The sequence below is a fragment of the Schistocerca nitens genome, chromosome 1 (assembly GCF_023898315.1).
Source record: "Schistocerca nitens isolate TAMUIC-IGC-003100 chromosome 1, iqSchNite1.1, whole genome shotgun sequence".
Lineage (NCBI taxonomy): Eukaryota > Metazoa > Arthropoda > Insecta > Orthoptera > Acrididae > Schistocerca > Schistocerca nitens.
Window position 1 is genome coordinate 829,478,403 of NC_064614.1, and position 21,749 is coordinate 829,500,151.

The 21,749-nt window shown below is 40.8% G+C and overlaps 1 long non-coding RNA gene across 1 annotated transcript in view; it reads right to left on the reverse strand.

Annotated features, from left to right (window-relative positions):
* Positions 1 to 297: 297 nt before the first annotated feature.
* Positions 298 to 21,749, reverse strand: part of LOC126237171 (uncharacterized) — a 251,142-nt gene continuing 229,690 nt past the window's right edge. Inside the window, exon 3 of the long non-coding RNA XR_007545046.1 lies at positions 298 to 749. This is a non-coding gene — a long non-coding RNA (uncharacterized LOC126237171). The remainder of the gene's footprint in view (positions 750 to 21,749) is intronic.

The following is a 21,749-nucleotide window of genomic DNA, read 5'->3' on the forward strand; positions in this document are numbered from 1 at the left end:
CTTATTTATTCACTGCATTATATACAAGTTTACTATTGTATTAATACCATAAAAAGAGAAGTACCCATATTATCCACTCATACAGGCTTATTTTTATGCATTCTTGATGAATTCCATGAGTGAAAGATGTGGACACAGTTCGTGAATGGACACTTTTACATTGGGCCATTGTGATTCAATGAGTTTTATTAACAATTTTTTGCATTACAGGATATGTGCTTAAATGTACTGGCACAACAAATAATAATAATAATAATAATAATAATAATAATAATAACAATAACATAGTATGTCGCACTTAATTTAAGTGATCCCGTACATAGTTCACATTACATAAAATAAGTTATTTTCTAGACCATAGCTATGAGCTGAAAAGGAACCCCAAAATTTAAAGCTTAACATATGATAAATATTTTAAAAAATCAGTGTTAAATGAAATGTGCATACGAAACTGTGACAATTTAATAAGTAGAAGCGATCAGTCTTCCGCTTTAAAGCAAGTAAGTAGTTTTCATCTGGAGAAGTAGTGGAATCTTGATATCAGGAATGAAATTCATTGCTTGTCGAGGTCAGTCCTCTCGGCCATAAACAAGCAGCCCTTTCCCTCTCGCCCTCTCTTTCGTTTAACATTGCTTCTTCACTGATGGTCGTTATGTGTGATGGCTTCAGCACTGAATGACAGTCATGGATGAATTCTTCTGCTCAATATTATTACATTCAGCAGGGACCTCGTTTCACTAGTCGCAATCCTGAAACAGCAAAAGTGAAGATTTTAGTATCTCTTACACTACTAATAATATCAATATTGATGTCTCGATATGCATGATGCAATTTTGATCTGCTTAATTAGAGGAAAACGTTAATATTAACTGAAAATCGTATTGTCAACAGCATATGCAAAGTGTTAGTCCACATCAAACTGAACGGTTTCTCACATTTACACTACTGGTAACTCCTAATCAAAGCAAATGTACAGCAGATGGAATGCAGGTTAAATGGAAGAGAAGACATCAACATACAAACATGCTAAACAAATGAGATTTTTAAACGAAATGAAATGCAGCTACTCTCTGCTATACTGACAAATGTGCAGCGTTGCCCAGAAAGTAATGCACCACGTTTTTTCTTCAATAATTCTGTATTGAACATAATGAGAATTACACACACGAAAGAATGGTGTTTTATCTACACCCCCTATTTTTCCAAGTAATCTGCATCCTGTTCTATGGTCTTCCTCCAGTGCAAAACAGGGGCATGTATTCCCTGTCGGTACACACACTTTTGAATATCCAAGAGTGCGAGTGACTGCATCCAGCTACCGAGTCGTAAATCATCTGTCATCGCGAATGACATCAGCTCGCTGCACATGTCAAATGTGACAGCTATGGATGGTCTTCCCGACCGCTGCAAATCGTTGAGCTCCGTCGAACCTCCTTCTGAAGACCTCACCCTCCGTGCCCAGCGACTAACTGTACTTCTGTCGACAGACGATGCTCCATAGACCTTGCACGAGCGTTTATGAATATTCCCCACAGTTTCTTTCTTTGCAGTAAGAAATTCAATGACGGCACGTTGCTTGCAACGTACATCACCTACAGACGCCATTTTGAAACTGCCCTGCACCTATGCTATCTGTCGGAAGTGACGGAAATTACGCGCCTTCACCCAGGAGGCTTCAAATCGTACATTCGTAACGTGTCGCATTCATAACATTGTTTTCTGCTGAGAAAAATAAGTGATGCATTACTTCTGAGTAGCCCTCGTATGTAGACGTCATTCCCATAATATTCTTTTTTTTTTGTTCTAGAAAATTGATATCTATACTAAGGTACCACACTATTACACAGCGCATCAAGTTTAGTATTTCTTGAAAGTATATAGTATTACACGTGCCATAACATCTACAGCAACTGAAAATTGTCTCTAAGAGATACATTTATAAGTACAAAGTTTGTCATTGGTCACTTTTGAAAATTATTCTTACAGACTTTAGCTGTATCCATGTTTGAAGTGCAGCTTGTTTCTTGGAATGGCAAGGCATTATCCGAGCCTGTTAACGGAATACAGCATACTGAGGGCAAATAACTTGTTATGTAAATAATTACCCAGCCAATGAAAGGGAGACTGAACCTCTTAGACAGGAGGTAAGAGAATAGTCAAATAAATTATAGGAAATACTTATAGTCGGTAGATATCCCTCTTTGTATGCAGACAATATCACACACTTAAAACAAAGTTTACCGGTACTGCATAACAGATACAAAGTGAAGTATAAAGTCACCGATAGGCTGATGTTTGTAGAAACACACTTGACTACAGAAGGGCGAAGTAAGGAGCCTTCGGTAATAATTTCTGTATAACGCTTTCGTGGAATCTCAATAAAAATAAAAGCTATCAGGGGCACAAAAATTAGTATCAAAGTAGTTAATGACGATTTTTTTATCCAGTATATGGAGCATCTTGACACAGGTTCCGCAACCGTAATAGTGATTTTGAATAAAATGCCAGTATCAGTCGCATTTTCCTTTATTTTAAAAACCACAGCCGGTTTCAGCCCCCAAGGTCCTTACCCTGTGGTATGTCAGGCCTCGTAAGGGAACACAGGACGACACAGAATTTGCAAGTCAGTTCGCCCCAGTCTTAACCATAATCTTCCACAGGTTTTTTGAGCATTGAAATATTCTCTGTAATTGGAAAAGAGCACACACTACACCCATCCACGAAAAAGGCTACTGAATGAATACACAGAACTGTTGTCCTGTGCCAGTGGTTATAGGAGGATCATAAGACATTCTCTCAGGTAAAGCACGAGGGCGTGCTGAAAAGTAAGGACTCCTAATTTTTAATAGAAAATTCATAAAGATTTTAAAATGAAACAAACGTTATTAACATTCTACAAATTTATTCTTCACGTCTGCATATTTCTTTTTGAACATCGTCACCTCGGCGAACAACACATTTCTCTGAACGAGAGACCAGTTTGTTGGTACAATCACTGCAGAGTGTATGACTTTGTTGACGGGGCCAAAACCTCACCTCTGCTTGCACTGTTTCATCGTTACTAAAGTCAAGTAGTCTTCGATGGTGTTTTTAAGTTGAAAATCAGATGGGCCCAACTCGAGATTGTGTGGAAGGTAATCGATGGCAATGAACCCAAGGATCGGATTGTTGTAGATGTCGCAGCGCTCTTGTGTTTTGGCATTGGCATGCTGAAGGAGAGGGTGTGGACTAACTCTTCTGTGGTTAGAAATTCCATTAAAGCACGCTGTTTCTCACGCACCGACATAGTTACGTTAAGGCGCGTTTACACTGAGTTCGCAACATTGTTCACAACATTGTTCGCAACATTGTTCGTAGCTAGTAATTGACTACCGATGTTCGCAACACAAAATCAATGTTCCAAGGCTGCGTCGGTAGAGATCAAAGAAACATTGTTCGTGGCCTGCTACCACTAAATTCCGCTACGCAGCGCTAGTGTTCGTTTGCTCTCAGTGAGTGCTTTGGTGTTTGTTTTGCTGGAGTGTAGTGGTGCGTTTATTTTATGTCCCTTCATTTTTATTTCAAATGGAGTGGTCACGAGACAAAATTTTCCAATTGATATCGCTCTATGAGGCAGTGGAGTGCCTGTGGAATATACGTTGCGCAGGTTACAAAAATACTAAAATCAAACATGATTCATTACAAAACGTTGCTGCGGCGATTGGCACCAGCAGCAGTTACGTGGACAAAAAAATTACATCTCTCTTGTCCCAATACCGACGAGAGAAAAGAAAAATAGAGCAAAGTAAAAAATCTGGATGTGGTACTGACACACTTCACGAAACGAAGTGGTTTGGATTTAAATACCTACGTTTCCTGGATGATATGGAACTATTTGAGATATGGCTGGCTTTGATAGGAGTCTCCTGATGCCAGAAAACGAAGAGTAACAGCAAGTCCTTGGTTCACAGGGATTGCTTTTCTGAAATTTGTGTCTTTCTTTGAAACAACTGGTCCTATAATATTCAACAACATTTCAAAATCTGACGGCGACATCCTAGTGAAGTTATGAAAGCCAGAACCGTCTTCAAAATTCAGCTCACAAAGCATGTCATTCCCGCCACGTCTTCAATAGTATGTTTTGGTCCACCAACGACGACTACGTCGTTTTCTTCGTCTGTTCATTTCGTTAAGTATTATCAATGCAGCACCAAATGTCATTAATTCTTCCTCTTCAGTTGACATAGCGTATCTCTTGATGTGAATACACAAAGTAACCTATCAGTTCACTGCAGCAGACTACGCGAATACGTAGAAATGTTGGTTGTTAGTGTAAACGGGAATGCGAACAACGAACAATGTTGCCAACACGTAGAGGGAACAAATGTTCCGAACAAAAACATGTTCTCAGCTCAATGTAAACGCGCCCTTACGCATCGCCATTTTACACGCTACAATTCGGAACTCTCTAGCGGCAGAGGATTGCAACTTGCGTCAGCGAAGCGGAAAGTCGACCGGGTAACATGCTTGTCATGGAATACGTAACCGATATTGAGAACAGATGAAAAAATTCGGAGGCATTACTTTTCAGCACGCCCTCCTATAATTATCTGCCATGACCAAAACGAGCTTTCCCATACAAAAATGTCATACATTTCGTCATTCAGACTGGCGGTCTTCGCTTTGAACAATTACCATGAGCTTGGCGATCGTCGCTTTGAACAATTACTATGAGCTACATTGTTGTGATGTGGTGTATACTGTGTATGTCCATAACCAATATAACATGCATATCCGACCATTGGTTCCCTATCTCAAATAATCTGTTGTGATCCCTCTGTCACGTGTTTCAGTTTGAACCAGGACACTCCGTATTATGCTTCTTACCTTAATATTGTTTCTACATCTGTACTCGATTAGGTGAAAATCATAAAACGTAAACGTATATTTTGTCTGAAACCCGGGCATTTTGGATACAAACCTATGTCATTTCTTATATAAGCAAAATAAAACATTACACACATACTGTCGAGGAACCACCAGAAAACAGAATTATTTCCATGAAACTGACATTGGTCTTCTTGTATGAAAGGGGTGAACTACAATACTGGCCATTAAAATTGCTACACCACGAAGATGATGTGCTACAGACGCGAAATGTAACCGACAGGAAGAAGATGGTGTGATATGCAAATGATTAGCTTTTCAGAGCATTCACACAAGGTTGGCGCCGGTGGCGACACCTACAACGTGCTGACATGAGGAAAGTTTCCAACCGATTTGACATACACATACAACAGCAGTTGACCGGCGTTGCCTGGTGAAACGTTGTTGATAACAACAACTCGTGTAAGGAGGAGAAATACGTACCATCACGTTTCCGACTTTGATAAAGGTCGGATTGTAGCCTATCGCGATTGCGGTTTATCGTATCGCGACATTGCTCCTCGCGTTGGTCGAGATCCATTGACTGTTAGCAGAATATGGAATCGGTGGGTTCAGGAGGGTAATACGGAACGCCGTGCTGGATCCCAACGGCCTCGTATCACTAGCAGTCGAGATGACAGGCATCTTATCCACATGGCTGTATCGGATCGTGCAGCCACGTCTCGATCCCTGAGTCAACACATGGGGAAGTTTGCAAGACAGCAACTATCTGCACGAACAGTTCGACGACGTTTGCAGCAGCATGGACTATTAGCGCGGATACCATGGCTGCGGTTACCCTTGACGCTGCGTCACAGACAGGAGTTCCTGCGATGGTGTACTCAACGATGAACCTGGGTGCACGAATGGAAAAAAAAAAAAAATGGTTCAAATGGCTCTGAGCACTATGGGACTCAACTGCTGTGGTCATAAGTCCCCTAGAACTTAGAACTACTTAAACCTAACTAACCTAAGGACAGCACACAACACCCAGCCATCACGAGGCAGAGAAAATCCCTGACCCCGCCGGGAATCGAACCCGGGAACCCGGGCGTGGGAAGCGAGAACGCTACCGCACGACCACGAGATGCGGGCACGAATGGAAAAACGTCATTTTTTCGGATGGTTCCAGGTTCTGTTTACAGCATCATGATAGTCGCATCCGTGTTTGGCGACATCGCGGTGAACGCACATTGGAAGCGTGTATTCGTCATTGCCATACTGGCGTGTCACCCGGCGTGATGGTATGGGGTGCCATTGGTTACACGTCTGTCACCTCTTGTTCGCATTAACGGCACTTTGAACAGTGGACGTTACATTTCAGATGTGTTACGACCCGTGGCTCTACCCGTCATCCGATCCCTGCGAAACCCTACATTTCAGCAGGATAATGCACGACCGCATGTTGCAGGTCCTGTACGGGCCTTTCTGGATACAGAAAATGTTCGACTGCTGCCCTGGTCAGCACATTCTCCAGATCTCTCACCAATTGAAAACGTCTGGTCAATGGTGGCCGAGCAACTGGCTCGTCACAATACGCCAGTCACTACTCTTGATGAACTGTGGTATCATGTTGAAGCTGCAAGGGCAGCTGTACCTGTACACGCCAACCAAGCTCTGTTTGACTCAATGCCCAGGCGTATCAAGGCCGTTATTACGGCCAGAGGTGGTTGTTCTGGGTACTGATTTCTCAGGATCTATGCACCTAAATTGCGTGAAAATGCAATCACATGTCAGTTCTAGTGTAATATATTTGTCCAATGAATACCCGTTTATCATCTGTATTTCTTCTTGGTGTAGCAATTATAATGGCCAGTAGTGTAAATTATTACAGTGCAACAAATACAGGAATTCCTGAAAGACTGTAAGTCTGATGCCTGTAAAAAGAAAGCATTGTCACCGCAATATTACAAAGTGCTTGTCACCCCTTCACCTAGCTAAATGTAAAAACAATAACTATTGCATTAACATGGAAATTTCGGAGAAAGTAGTTTAATTGCACTACGACATGAGTAGTACTTACACAACAGATCGTTCAGTTGTTAAAATCAATAGTTTATCAGGCATAAATGATAAAAACTTTAACTGCAGGCTCCACTGCACATAGTGCGTAATGACAGAAACTCGGCTTTTTGCCTTCCGACAACTGACTCAGAAGTTGCTTTCAAACTTTATCGCAGCAGAGATTGGAGCATTCACAGTCTGTAGGGAACCATCGTCTAAAATGCGCGCATATAAACGAAAAGTTACGATATTGCCTGACTGCGAGATCAACTATCAGTCACTAGAACCAGTCAAAACCTTCCATGAAATACAGAGTGTTCCGGAGTGATTTAAAGTAAAACGACCAAATGGGGATGGTAGGTGCCATATATTTTCATCCACCAAAGGTGTCGTTTACAGACCGTAGGTCGATCACTCTCTAGTATTGTTTGTCGGTCTGGGACCAAGACAAATTAACAGAAGTGTTGGAAAAGATTCTAAGATGAGCTACCCTGTTCGTCACGGTCTTGTTTAGTTGATCTGAGATAGTCTCAGATATGCTCCACAAACTCCTATGGCAAAGGTCAGAAGAAAGATGTTGAGCATTGCAGAGCGCCTTACCCACAAAACTTGAGGAGTCCATGTTCTGACATGAGCCAAGAAACATGCTACTTCCATGTATATCGTGTATTTGTTACGAAGGCAAAATCTGAGAAAGTCGAGCTCTTACAAATTGGTAAGGCGTGCTTATCCTCCGGGAGTGGCATGAAAACGGACAGAACGATACTGGTTGCGCCCTCCATCACACACCGTACCGTGGCTCGCAGACGACGAATGCAGCTGTGTGGGGACGTAGACGAGGACCAGAAAGACACAGCACCAGGTAAGGCATATGACAGGCTTCGCTTCAATGGTACTTTACCAATAAAATACAGTTTGCTTATCCACAACACCTGTGGCGTCTATGCTGGAAATCTCTTGAAGTGTGAGAGCCACATATGGTCGGACTATAGGCAGACATGGAATGCGAAAAGAGTTCAGCGGAGCCAGTAGTCACCGTTCTGTTGCCTTCGCGGTGTAAGAAAAGAAATTACTGGAAAGTCTCAACTGGCAAACTCATAATATTTAGCGCAAACCTGCTTATAAAAGAGAGTTATTTATAATATTCTTCTGCTCTCTCTGTATTTCTCCTGTAGGAAATATGCAAAAGCGGAAAAGCTCATTTTCCCACTGCTCCAACCATGAATGATGCGCAAAAGAACCGCTGATGTGTGGTACAATAAGAAATATCCTCTACCATGCAATTTATAATTTTTCTAACTGTAGCTGTAGATTGTGCTAAGCAGTTTTGAGGCACAGTAGATGGTTTCAACTGGCGCTGAAACGTTTGCTACGAAATAGGAATTAGTTCATATTTGCTGTTATTCGCTGAGAGAATCAATAATCACGTTACTTTTCACTACAAAGTTTATCTCAGTAAATGCTCACCAAGTCGTACGAGCCTCAATGAAACGTTGAGTTCATGCATTTTTTGACGCCGGCATCATCCAAACAACATTTATGGGCTATTCACAAAGACTAGATAGTCGAAACCGGCGCTTTGACTGAAATAAACTTAGTAGTTAGACTGATGAATTTGTTTCTCACTTTAACGCGAACTATGAAACGTATTGTCAAGAGCCTCATTCCCGAAAATTCGTGTGCAGCATCAATTAAAGATGGCATTCCTTTTAAAAGATCTAGAGAGACCACGGCGACGCTGATCCAGGATATCCAGAGTGGATTTGACGATGACTGCTCAGAAAGGCGAAACTTCGTTTGTAAGCAGAGCGGATAGGACATGAAAAACAGCTACACTATAAACTAACGAATTTATTGGTGGGAATCCTATAATTTATAATATGCAGCATAACTTGTCAACTTCCAGATATTATTGTCGTCTTTTGTAAATCATTCCGTTCCTACCGAGCGTACAATGAGGCTTTCTGTAACAGTTATCATACGTTATCTATTCCGCTAGTGACATTTAGTATTATCTAGAGGAAGGAAATTAATGACTGAAAAGTCCCAAAGGTTAATTTAGTTGGTAGCTGAGGACGTTTTCCCCTGGTTTTCCACTGACGAATGTTAAACCAGGCACCTGGCGAGGTAGCGCAGTGGTGAGACATCGGATTTGTATTCGGGAATTCGGTCATCCACCTTCAGGTTTCCTGTAATTTCCTTAAAACGCTTAAGGCAACTACCAGGATGGTAATTTTAAAAGGGAACGGCAGATTTCCTTATCCATGCTTCCCTAATCCGAGCTCGTGCTCCGTCTCTAATGACCTTGTCGTCGACGGGACCTTCAACTCAAATCCTCCTTTTCTAACCAGACCTGTGACTATATTGAAAGCAGGACGCTATCTATAATCATCTACAGGCGCATAAGTGATATTTTTTGTGTCCAGGGAAATGTAATATGGGTTTTACTGCTCGTATTACATTCTAAGGAAAAATAAATAAATGGCGCACCATGAAGAAATCGTCCGAATGGGACAGAAATCGGTAGATGTACAAGCAATCAAATGAATATAATTTCAGACAAATTGGATGATTTATTCAAGAGAAAGAGCTTCACAAATTGAGCAAGTCAAGAACAATTCGGTCCATCTCTGGTACCGATGCAATCAGTTATTCGGCTTGGGATTGATTGATGGAGTCGTTGGATGTCCTCCTGAGGTATACCGTGAAAACAATGTCCAATTGGGGCGTTAGATCGACAAAATCCCCAGTTGGTTGTAGGGCATTGCCCACAATGTTCCAAACATTTTCAGCTCAGAAAAGATCTGGTGACCTTGCTGGCCAATATAGGGATTGGAAAGTACGGAGAAAAGCAGTAGAAACTCTAGTCTTGTGTAGGCGGGCATTGTCTTTCTTGGATGTAAGCCCAGAATGGCTTGCCATGAAGGTCAACAACATAGGACGTAGAATATCGTCGACGTACCGCTGTGCTGTAAGGCCGCCGCGGATGACAACCGCTCCTGTTTGTCCTTTCCGTATGGCGGGCAACAGTCAGGTTGGCACCCACAGCTGTCCAGGGTGTCTCCAGACACGTCTCCGCTGGACATCGGGACTCAGTTCGAAGCGGGACTCATCACTCAAGACAATTCTACTCCAGTCAATGAGATTCCATACCGAATGTGCCAGACGCAACTGCAAATGGGCTTGTTGGTGTGCAAAGGTCAGTGGTAGACGGCGCAAGGGGCGCGGCTGAGCTCAGCCCCCTGCCTGTTAATGGTCCTTATGGTCACTGCAGCACCACTTGCACATCAGATCGATAATAATGATGTGTCCGAGGCTCTGAGTGCTTCTGGCGATTGCTCGGTCCTCGTGCTCTGCCGTCTTTCTATGTCGACCGCTTCCTTCTTGACGCTGTGGTCGGCCCTGGTTTACCCATTCCTGTAAACATCTTCGAATAGTGGCATCGCTGCTATTCAAATGTCGAGAGTTTCGCCGATTAGTCCAACTGGCTTTTTTGTGCTCAGCTACATGTCCTTTCTCAAATGCTGTCATCTGCCTATATTGTTCATGCGCCTGTCTATGAGGCACAGTTACTGTCCAACTAAGAACACGGAATAAAATTTGGAAAGTCTTTATGCCGTGGTATCGACGTGTCCCCTATTTACTATGCTCGCCAGCTGCTCGGTGAAACAGCGGAGCAGCGTCAATCATTCATCCATCTGCCGCCAAAGTTTACAATTTTTGATTTGCCGTTGATACGTTTATGAATATCAGTTTATGACCAATTTGAATATGATGCTGCCTACGAGGGAAGGTTATCCGATAAAATTGAAGTAAAATCCGGTTGTATATCAAGGTGAAATATGTCTAATGCAAAGAAACACGAAATCTTACTGGATGAAAAAATTAAAATTCATACGTCAGCAATAAGACTTATGTATCCGTTATGCCTTTCGGTGGTTGCACCTCCACCACCATAATCTAAATCATGGTCATGTGGAAGGGATCTTTTTAGTGGAATGCACTACCCATATCTCTTAGCAGCGTGTGAAATGACCAGAAGTCTATGTAAGTTTTTCGTATGGAAGAAGTACGATGTACACTGCTGGAAAAAAAATTGTTCTTCTGGAAAGATGACGTCAATTTTTATCTGATGTCGGTATATGTCACCTGGGGGATAGTAGATATACCGGGTGATCAAAAAGTCAGCATAAATTTGAAAACTTAATAAACCACGGAATAAAGTAGATAGAGAGGTAAAAATTTACACACATGCTTGGAATGTCATGGGGTTTTATTAGAACAAAAGAAAGTATTGCTAGATGAGTGAAAGATCTCTTGCGCGCGTCGTGCTCAGCCGCCACTTTCGTCATGCTTGGCCTCCCAGGTCCCCAGACCTCAGTCCGTGCGATTATTGGCTTTTGGGTTACCTGAAGTCGCAAGTGTATCGTGATCGACCGACATCTCTAGGGATGCTGAAAGACAACATCCGACGCCAATGCCTCACCATAACCCCGGACATGCTTTACAGTGCTGTTCACAACATTATTCCTCGACTACAGCTATTGTTGAGGAATAATGGTGGACATATTGAGCATTTCCTGTAAAGAACATCATCTTTGCTTTGTCTTACTTTGTCAAGCTAATTATTGCTATTCTGATCAGATGAAGCGCCATCTGTCGGACATTTTTTGAACGTTTATACTTTTTTGGTTCTAATAAAACCCCATGTCATTCCAAGCTTGTGTTTCAATTTGTACCTCTCTATATACATTATTCCGTGATTTATTCAGTTTTCAAATTTATACTGACTTTTTGATCACCTGGTACTCTAATGGACTCAACGTCCTCCGCCAACAGACTGCGTAGTGGCATAATTACCAGAACACCAACTGTATCTAAACTTTAATAGTGAACGGTCACAGCCAGAAGGCTAAGTGAGGTCCAAACGAGTGAAGCTAGCAGGCAAGCATGCCACAGAGACGTACTCGTGTTTCCTACAGCCAACTGAACGAGTTTGAAAGGGTCAGATTGTGGCCTTCTGAATGGCGAACTGTCACACAAGTTGGTGTGCAACGATGTTCGCATCAGTGGTCACGTGAACGTTCTCACGCCTATAAACGAGGTTATGGGCGTCCACACAGCAAAGACGCCCGCAAGGACCGTCGTATTTGTAAGGCAGCAGTGGCAGATCGTACAGCTACCACAGCTAGGTAAGAAGCCTTGTGAGCCCAGACATGTCAACAGGGAGTATTGTGAACTGGTTATTAGCAGTGGGACTGTAGACACACACATTTAGCCCGACATCCACACACGCCACAGCATCGACGTGCACGGTTCAACTGTTGCCGTCAGAGGGTCACACGGACATTGAATGGCGCCCTGTGGTCTTCACCGATAAAGCAGATTCTGCCTGCACGCAAGTGATGGTCGTTTGCGCATACGACGTACACCTGTTGAGTGCTGTCTCGTGGAGCGCATTAGTCCAAGACACACTGGCCTCAGCCCAGGCCTCACGGTCTGGAGTGTGATAAGCTAGAATTCTCGTTCACATTTGATGTTTCTGGAGGAGACATTAACCAGAGCTCGGTGGGGGCAGAAAGTTGTTATACCTTGCCGTTTTTGCAACAGGAAGGTTATGTGTTGTTCCAAAGGGATAATGCTCGCCCAAACACGGCTCGTCCAACTCAAAGTGCTATGCAAAACGTGCAGCAACTTCCTTGGCCTGCACAGTCTCCGGATTTGTCTCCAATCGATGGGACGAGAAATGACTCATACGACACACCAACCACCAACTTTCACAGAATCACGTGAATAGGTCGAGCACGGGTGGCATGACGTATCCCAACACAGTAATCGCCATCTGTGCTACCGAGTGAATGCCAGAGTCAGCGCCTGCTTTGCCGCCCGTGGAGGCAACACCACATACTAATATGGGTGTTTCAGTATGGGGCGATACCTGGTGTAAGTAGGCTGTTTAGGTTTTCTTATTGGTAACGCCACGTAGCGCTCTGTATCAAAATCACTGGCTGTGCTGTGTGCAGTCTGTGGATAGTTTGCATTGTTGTCTGCCATTGTAGTGTTGGGCAGCTGGATGTTAACAGCGCGTAGCGTTGCGCAGTTGGAGGTGAGCCGCCAGTAGTGGTGGATGTGGGGAAGTGAGATGGCGGATTTTTGAGAGCGGATGATCTGGACGTGTGTCCATCAGAAACAGTACATTTGTTAGAATGGATGTCATGAACTGCTATATATATTATGACTTTTGAACACTATTAAGGTAAATACATTGTTTTTTCTCTATCAAAATCTTTCATTTGCTAACTATGCCTATCAGTAGTTAGTGCCTTCAGTAGTTAGAATCTTTTATTTAGCTGGCAGTAGTGGCGCTCGCTGTATAGCAGTAGTTCGAGTAACGAAGATTTTTGTGAGGTAAGTGATTCGTGAAAGGTATAGGTTAATGTTAGTCAGGGCCAGTCTTTTGTAGGGATTATTGAAAGTCAGATTGCGTTGCGCTAAAAAATAGTGTATCAGTTTAAGCACAGGGGGTACGTTACATATGTTGACCCTTAGCCGAGGATACCTCACTGGAATCTTCTGATTTTTTCTTGTAGTTTGTGTAATTAGTGTAACTTTTGTTTATTGCTAGCGCGTAATTGTAGAGAGAATCTCCTTTGCAGTTGCAGTCTTTCATTGTTGTACAGTAAAACAGTTGTGGCATGCATGTAGATTTGCACCAAGTATTTCGCAGCTGCGCTTGCGATTAACTAGATATTATTTTCAGTGCTATGTTAATGTGTTCTCTTATTTTTGCTCTTCAAATTGTGCTTTTCTATGTTATCGTCTGAAATATTGTGACAATAATGGCGTATGAAAAACGTAACACTAGGCTCCAAAGTAAACTGAGAAATAATGGTGACGACGAGCGTAGCTCATCAGCACCACTGTGTAATGAATTAACAGACATTGGAAGTAGTAATTTGGTAACTGTGCATAGGGAAATGGATCGAGCGGCAAATAATGGTGTAGACAGTGAAACAAGTAGTGAACAGGGAAGCATTATCGATCGATCGGTCGGCAACAGCTCGCCTCAGGAATCCGAAATGACAGAACACAATATTGCAAATACTGTAGACTCAGGTTTTGGGTCCTCACCGTTTTCTCAAATGAGTCAAGACACATTTTCTGCTTGTCAAAATGTGAATGTTGCCGGTGAAAATGCACTGCCAAAAAGCATAGAGAAACAGATTCCAGACACTAATACATTATTATTGCAATTAATGCAACAAATGGAACAAAATCAGAGACAAACACAGCAAAAGCTTCAAAAGTTAGACATAATGGAACAAAATCTTCAAACGTTAGACACCACACTTGAACGAACACGTGAAGATTTAACTACTAATTTACATAGCATTGAATCGAAATGTGAAAAAGGCTGTAATGACGTAAAAGCACAAATTTGTGAGCATTTTCAACCTATTTTTTCGCGGCATGAAAATGCATTACAGAATCACGAAGCAGCCATAAAAGAACTGCAAACTATTGTTCATGAAAATCATGAGACCTTGCAAGCTAAAATTGACTCAGTTGCATCTACAGATTCGGTTACGCAACTTGCAAAAACTCAGGAAAACTTAAAGGACACAGTAGATACTCTGAAAATTGGTTCAGAAAGACACATGGAGGAAATTAGTTCATTATCAGAGAAAGTAGTTGAACTTTCGGATCAGCTAAATAACTACGAAGGTAGATGATAATCTGAATGACACAAAACCGGTAATCTTTAATGACACAGAAGAGTGCAAACAAATTAGGAAATTCAAACAAAATCAGACTCAAATTAATACGCAACACCAAAAAGAAACTTGGGAAGTACAAGATCAGCTGACACAGGTAATACAAGAATTACGTATTTCAGAGGACACTCGCGCTCCAATACGGGAAGAGGGACATAGAAATACGGAACAGCCACAAAATAATAACACAGGGCACTTCGGAAATTATGAAAGAAATTGGCAAGGTACACCGAATTTTGAGATGCAACCGCAGAAACGACGTAACAATGACCGACATGCGACTCGCCGACATGATGATTTTGACTATAAGCTGTTCATTACTACAGGTAAATTCAAAACATTTAAAAATTCTGGCAACGACATTCATCCACAAGGATGGCTCCATCAATTCTCTCTTTGTTTTCCTCCCAACTGGTCATTAGAGCACAGATTAGAATTTATGTGTGTCTATTTAGAGAATGAACCAGCTGAAAGAATGCGATCGGTCATTCACGATTGTCATAGTGAAGGAGAATTTTATCATGCCTTCCTCTCAGCATATTGGTCTCAAGCTACACAAGACCGAGTAAAACATAGCATCATAATGATGAAACATTTCGAACAATCTGAATTTTCCAGTCTTGTGAAATATTTTGAAGACGTGTTGCACAAGAATCAGTACCTGTCAAAACCTTACAGCCCCTCAGAACTCATCCGCATTTGCTTAATCAAATTGCCTGAACATTTACGACATATTATTTTGGCAGGACGTTGCAAAGACGACATTGAAGCTTTTCAGGGACTGTTACAAGAATTGGAAATCGACACTGACAATTGCGGGACGCGAAAACAGGAACACAACAACTACAGGTCACATCCGTCACAATTCCGCGATGAAAGAAATAATAATTGGACACGACAAGGCTATTCTTACAACGCAAATCGTGAACAAAACAGACACCACCCATATGACAACCACTGGCAGAGTAATAGTTACAGAGAAAGATCGCACTTCCGTAGTAATGAATACGACAGAGATAAACATAGAAACAGACAATATGGGAACCAAAACAATTATTATCGAGGGAGACAGAATAACTTCAGACGCAACACTTCAGCGCGCAGTTACGATTCAGGGAGAAATTCTCCACCATGTGACCGACAAGAAAGAAATTATGGAATCTACCGACATGACGACAGACGATATAATCGTAACAACAGACCTGAATTGCATCAGAACTGGTGGGATTCAAACAGGGCAGGGCCCTCTCGACAAGGTGAATTTGTAGAAGTTAGGTCTCCTAATCCCAATAACGATGCACGCCAACAAAGAGATAGCAGACAATGACTCGCACCGCAGGCAGCCTCGTGCGCCGGCTGGCTCTGAGAAAAATAAGATAGACGCCAACCTTGAGAAAAATCTGAGCATTCTTTACCGATGTACCATATACCACATGACAATTCCGTTGAAGCTGGAGCTCTACATAGTAGGAAGAGTAAAGGCTTGCATCACATTTCACATGTAAAACCGTTTATTGAAAGATAATCTGCTTTTTAACTCAGTCTTTGCCATAAAATTTTTCACTTCACGCTACTAGTACGCGTTGTCACACTTAGAAACTGTTAACATGCAACAATGTTTTGAAGTTAACTATCCAGTCTAGAACCTAGGGAACATATTTAGACAGTAATAAAGAATCCATTGTTATAGTGAACAGACGACACAGAGTTATTGTGTGTGTACAGTCTTGCTTGTTAGTTGCATGATTACATAACGACTATAAGGCTTACATACTTAGGACATATACTGCTAATGAGACCTTAATGCAACATTTTGGTTTACTTGAAATGACATTCTTTATTTGAAGTTCATTCTGTGAGATTAAAGATGACTTAGCATTTGTTTTCTTTGACAGCTACACGATTATATCACGACACTACTAATGTGTGACACAATTTACATGGTTGCTTTTGTGATGTATCTGTTTTATATCTGCACAGTTTTTCTGAAATCTTCTGGAAAGGAAATGTGTTTTAGTAGTAACTTTTGTGGTATAGCTACAATGAGACAGCCTTTTCTGTAGCACAACAATACGTCACAGTACTGTACTTACTTCATCACGGCAAGAAGCGTAACAACTACGATATCCATACGCATAGCAATTCACTTCGTTTATTACGAGGTAAGTACATTGACTTCTACAGAACTTTGCTTATGGACGACGATAATTATGACACTTGGCACATTTTTTACCCTTAAGTAATGACAGAGATTATCTCACAACAAGACGCACAGTTTAGCGCTACAGTACACGTATTTGAGTGATAGATTTTGTACATAAAACATTTATGTTTAAAGATTTTTGAATTACAATGATACAAAGGTTTTCCCTGATACATTTCATTCCATTGCTGTAATCTGTAACACCTGAGGGTATAATTACATGAATCCTCAGGGGGGTACACGCTTAGTTAGTGTACCATGTGTTTGGCAAGCACAAGGAGCCCTAGCTAATATGGTATTTGCTTATAGAACTTTACACATCGGTACCATATTTCTCTAACACATAATTACACAGCTATCTGATCATTTAACTGAGAGAGACAAACATTTTTTTTACTACGTCAGTGACACATGTTTACGTAATTACACAGTTGGATAACTTCACACTTATGAAATTGTATTTTGTCTGTACTTTGTGAACTCTTCATATTTTTTCGGAACCATTGTGATACTATGAGAGCTTTGAATGATGTATTTGGTATGGGATCATGATTTTTAAAGTACGTTTGAGGTAGATGACACTATTGAAATGAGCAGAGAATTTTTTTTAGGTTTTGAAATTATTGCAGAAAGCTACGACGTTTTTGAGATTTGACTGAGGTGTTATGATATTATTACGACGACGATGTGTATTATGCTGTTGAGGTATGTTTATGATCAATAAGCTGATGCTATATGAGGAATCTGATCATGCTTCATATTTATTATGATGAAATATTGAAGTGTCGACGCGAGATTGACGTGTCGACGAATATGTATATGTGTAATAAGGTAAGGAATAATGAGAAGTGGTTAGGGACTCAGATTTTTTAAAACGGATGTTGGAAACCAAGAATCGTACTTTAAGAGTTATGAAATGTGTGTACAAACGTGAATGTTTCACAATGCTGACGAAAATGTTTTGGACACTGTTATATTTATAGGATTTTGTTTCTATAGATTTGTAACGCAAATTCTTGACCTGTGAAATTTTTTTTATATGAGACTGTCACTGTAGTGGACACTGCTGTCGTATATATTTTGGTAAGAAAGGTAAGTGACCTTGAAGTAATGAGTTTTGGGCGCCCAGCTGAGAGATAGTCGTCTGACAAAAGAAAGACATTAGGTGGAGAAAAAAAAAGAGGCCATTATCCTCGCTATTGACATTTCCTTGTCGAAAGCATCGCAAATACGACATGCTCAAACTTGAAAACATATAATTACACTGTGGATCTCTTAATTTATGATATTTACTAAAATGCCTAATGAAATGATGAGAAACATTTTACTTCTATTGTCTTTCTAGTTGAGAGATTGCTCATTTTGTTTAATATCTAGTTTCTAGCTGCACTGTAGCATTGGTTAAAATAAAATTTAATAGATGTACTAATATCATTATTTTCTGTCTACAGACCCAGTAAAGAATAATTTTATGATCTACTTCCAAAAAAACGAGGGAGCGCAAAGAGACATTTCAACTTCACAGGAATTGCATACATAATTTTTGTCAGTGACTTGGTAACTTGTCTGCTAGAGTAAGTTACAGTGATGCATCACTCTAGTGTTAAGATGTGACATAGGTATTAAACATGGCCATTTTTACTGTAATATTTTTTCTGCTTGAGCTTTGTCATGTTTAGATATAAGTTATTGCATTTGCTGCTGCTGTTTGCCAGGCATAATGTTACTGAATTTGACTTTCTATTACTCTGTTAAGCCAGTTTTACTACGGATTTATTTTTCTTGTTTGCTGCACATTGCCTTATATTAGTTGTAATATTGCATTTGCTTTGCTAATTTATGTTGCTTGCTTTGCCAATTTGCATTTTTTTGTCATTGCTGTTTGTGTTAATTGTTTCGTGCTGCTGCATTGCCTTGTGTTTATGCATCTGAGCTCAGTAGATTTAAGTTAGCTTACGATGGGGTAGGCTATATAAGAGAACGAGTTGTGATGAATTGGAAGAAATGCATTGAGAAGCTATAAGAAAATGGTTTGGCCAAAAAAAGTATTTTGAAAGAGGATATGAACAAAAAAGTAGGGTTTAGAGACAACAAGTTTCGGTAGGATTTTCTTGGAAATAAATGATGAGGTAAGATAATGGAAAATAAATAATGAGGTAAGAAATATGTGAACATATAAATACAGAAAGCATGCTTGGATAGGATGTTTTGGTGAAAACAAATGTTGAAATAAGACGAAAGATCTATGGAATGAAGTTTTGGGTTGGACTGCAGTACCAATTGTTACACTGAAAACAAACCCTGCCCTTTCCTCTTGTGTTATCCCACTATGTGTTTGTGTACCCTTGGGTATTTGTGTTCTTCCTGTCTTTATGTGTTTATCTGATGAGAGTTATGTTGTAGAATTTTTCTGATAATATGTTATTTACTTTGTAAAGATGTTTAGACATTATTTATTCTGTTTTGTTTTAATGCTCATGTGTGAAGTTGATGTTTCAAAAGTTATTCTGATCTTTTATGTATTTACTTATGTCATAATTCCAGTAACACTGATGTATATGTTTATTTCCATTCTTTTGTAAAGTCCCTATTACTACAAATGCTATCTGCATTGTTATGTTTTTTACTGATGTATTTTGTACCTTTGTTATTGTATTCTTATGTTATAAAATTGTAATTGACATCAGTTCATCAAATTAAGTAACTTGTAAGCATTCATTTCACTGCACATATTTCTGTTGGTCATAGTATATGCACAATATGTGAAAAAAAAGAGGACTGTTAGTGTTTGGACGTGTGTTAATAATTCAGCAAGGGACTGATTAACAGCATTGCTGGTTCTAAGGACAATTCCAAAAACTTTGTGAGTGGTTTGTGAGTGGTTTACGGACTTGCTATATCCTCCGCAAGACTCTTCGATAATTATTGTGCACCTGCACAGTCGCAACAGATGGCTGCTGGCCGTCTCTACAAGGACTACAGTGGGTCTGCATCTTTGATGGCCCACCAATACCATTATTTCTACAAGGACTGCAGTGGTTATGCACCTCTGGTGGCCCACCAATACCATATACTCTACCAGGACTACAGTGGGTCTGCTCTGTGATGAACTACCTACCAATATTCTTCAACTTCGACTGACTCTGCTGTGGGTTTGCTCTGTTGTGACCCATTAGCTGTCAGCATGTCAAGAGTCAGCACTGTCTTTCCGTTGGAAAGACAACACTACTTCTTCAAGACTACATGGAAATCCACTACTTCCGTGTGCCTTCTCTTTTACTGCTCAGACTTTGAGAGAAAAAAAAAAACACAGCAATTTTACTGTGATGAATGATCAGGACTGTCTTTATGGACTGTGAGAAAATTTTAGATTTTGACCAACATTGTATTAATACGTGTGTACATTTGATTTCTTTGTTATTGTAATTATGAAAATTTTTTTCAAATCTGTATTGGCCACTGCCGAAAACAATTTGTAAAATTTTTTGTGGGGAGCATGGGGGCTATGTAAGTAGGCTGTTTAGGTTTTCTTATTGGTAACGCCATGTAGCGCTCTGTATGAAAATCACTGGCTGTGCTGTGTGGAGTCTGTGGATAGTTTGCATTGTTGTCTGCCATTGTAGTGTTGGGCAGCTGGATGTTAACAGCGCGTAGCGTTGTGCAGTTGGAGGTGAGCTGCCAGCAGTGGTGGATGTGGGGAAGTGAGATGGCGGATTTTTGAGAGCGGATGATCTGGACGTGTGTCCATCAGAAACAGTACATTTGTTAGAATGGATGTCATGAACTGCTATATATATTATGACTTTTGAACACTATTAAGGTAAATACATTGTTTTTTCTCTATCAAAATCTTTCATTTGCTAACTATGCCTATCAGTAGTTAGTGCCTTCAGTAGTTAGAATCTTTTATTTAGCTGGCAGTAGTGGCGCTCGCTGTATAGCAGTAGTTCGAGTAACGAAGATTTTTGTGAGGTAAGTGATTCGTGAAAGGTATAGGTTAATGTTAGTCAGTGCCATTCTTTTGTAGGGATTATTGAAAGTCAGATTGCGTTGCGCTAAAAAATATTGTGTATCAGTTTTAGCACAGTCATGCATAATTTTTCTAAGGGGACGTTACACTGGTACCATAGACCGGGCGAGGTGACGCAGTGGTCAGACACTGGACTTGCATTCCGGAGGACTACAGTTCAATTCCGCGTCCGGCCATCCTGATTTAGGTTTTCCTTGATTTTCCTAAATCGCTCCAGGCAATTGCCGGAATGGTTCCTTTCAAAGGGCACGGCCGACTTCCTTCCCCAACATTTCCTAATCCGATGAGACCGATGACCTAGCTGTCTCGTCTCCTTCCCCAAACAACCCAACCCCCAACCCCCTGGTACCATAGAACCGTTTGTACTACTGATCTGTAAATGTAACCATTCATGTACTTAATATGCACTGTTGCGGCAATAACATCTGAGTGAATCGCAACTTCTAAAACTGTATACTAATTTTTTTCTCGTAGTATATGTGCTGCATTCTGATGTCAGATTTCGCGTAATATGCTTTTTCACTACACATGGGCTGATACAACGAAAAGCAGCGATCGCAGGTTTGTTTGATTCCAGAGAGAGAAGATTAGAGAGAGAAACATAAACACATTAATTAAATTTAAAAATGAAAGGCCCGTCTTTTTCGCGAAAGCAATGAATGGAACAGAAAGAAACCTTAATACACGATAGAATGGAAGTAACTCTCTGCCACACACTTCATGGCGACCCGTAGTGTACATGTGTGTTTTCTGCCGTGTTTGATGCAATGCACAAAAGTATGACTTCCGTCTGGACTGACTTCACTTCTAACCTGCTGAGAAATGCTAGTGT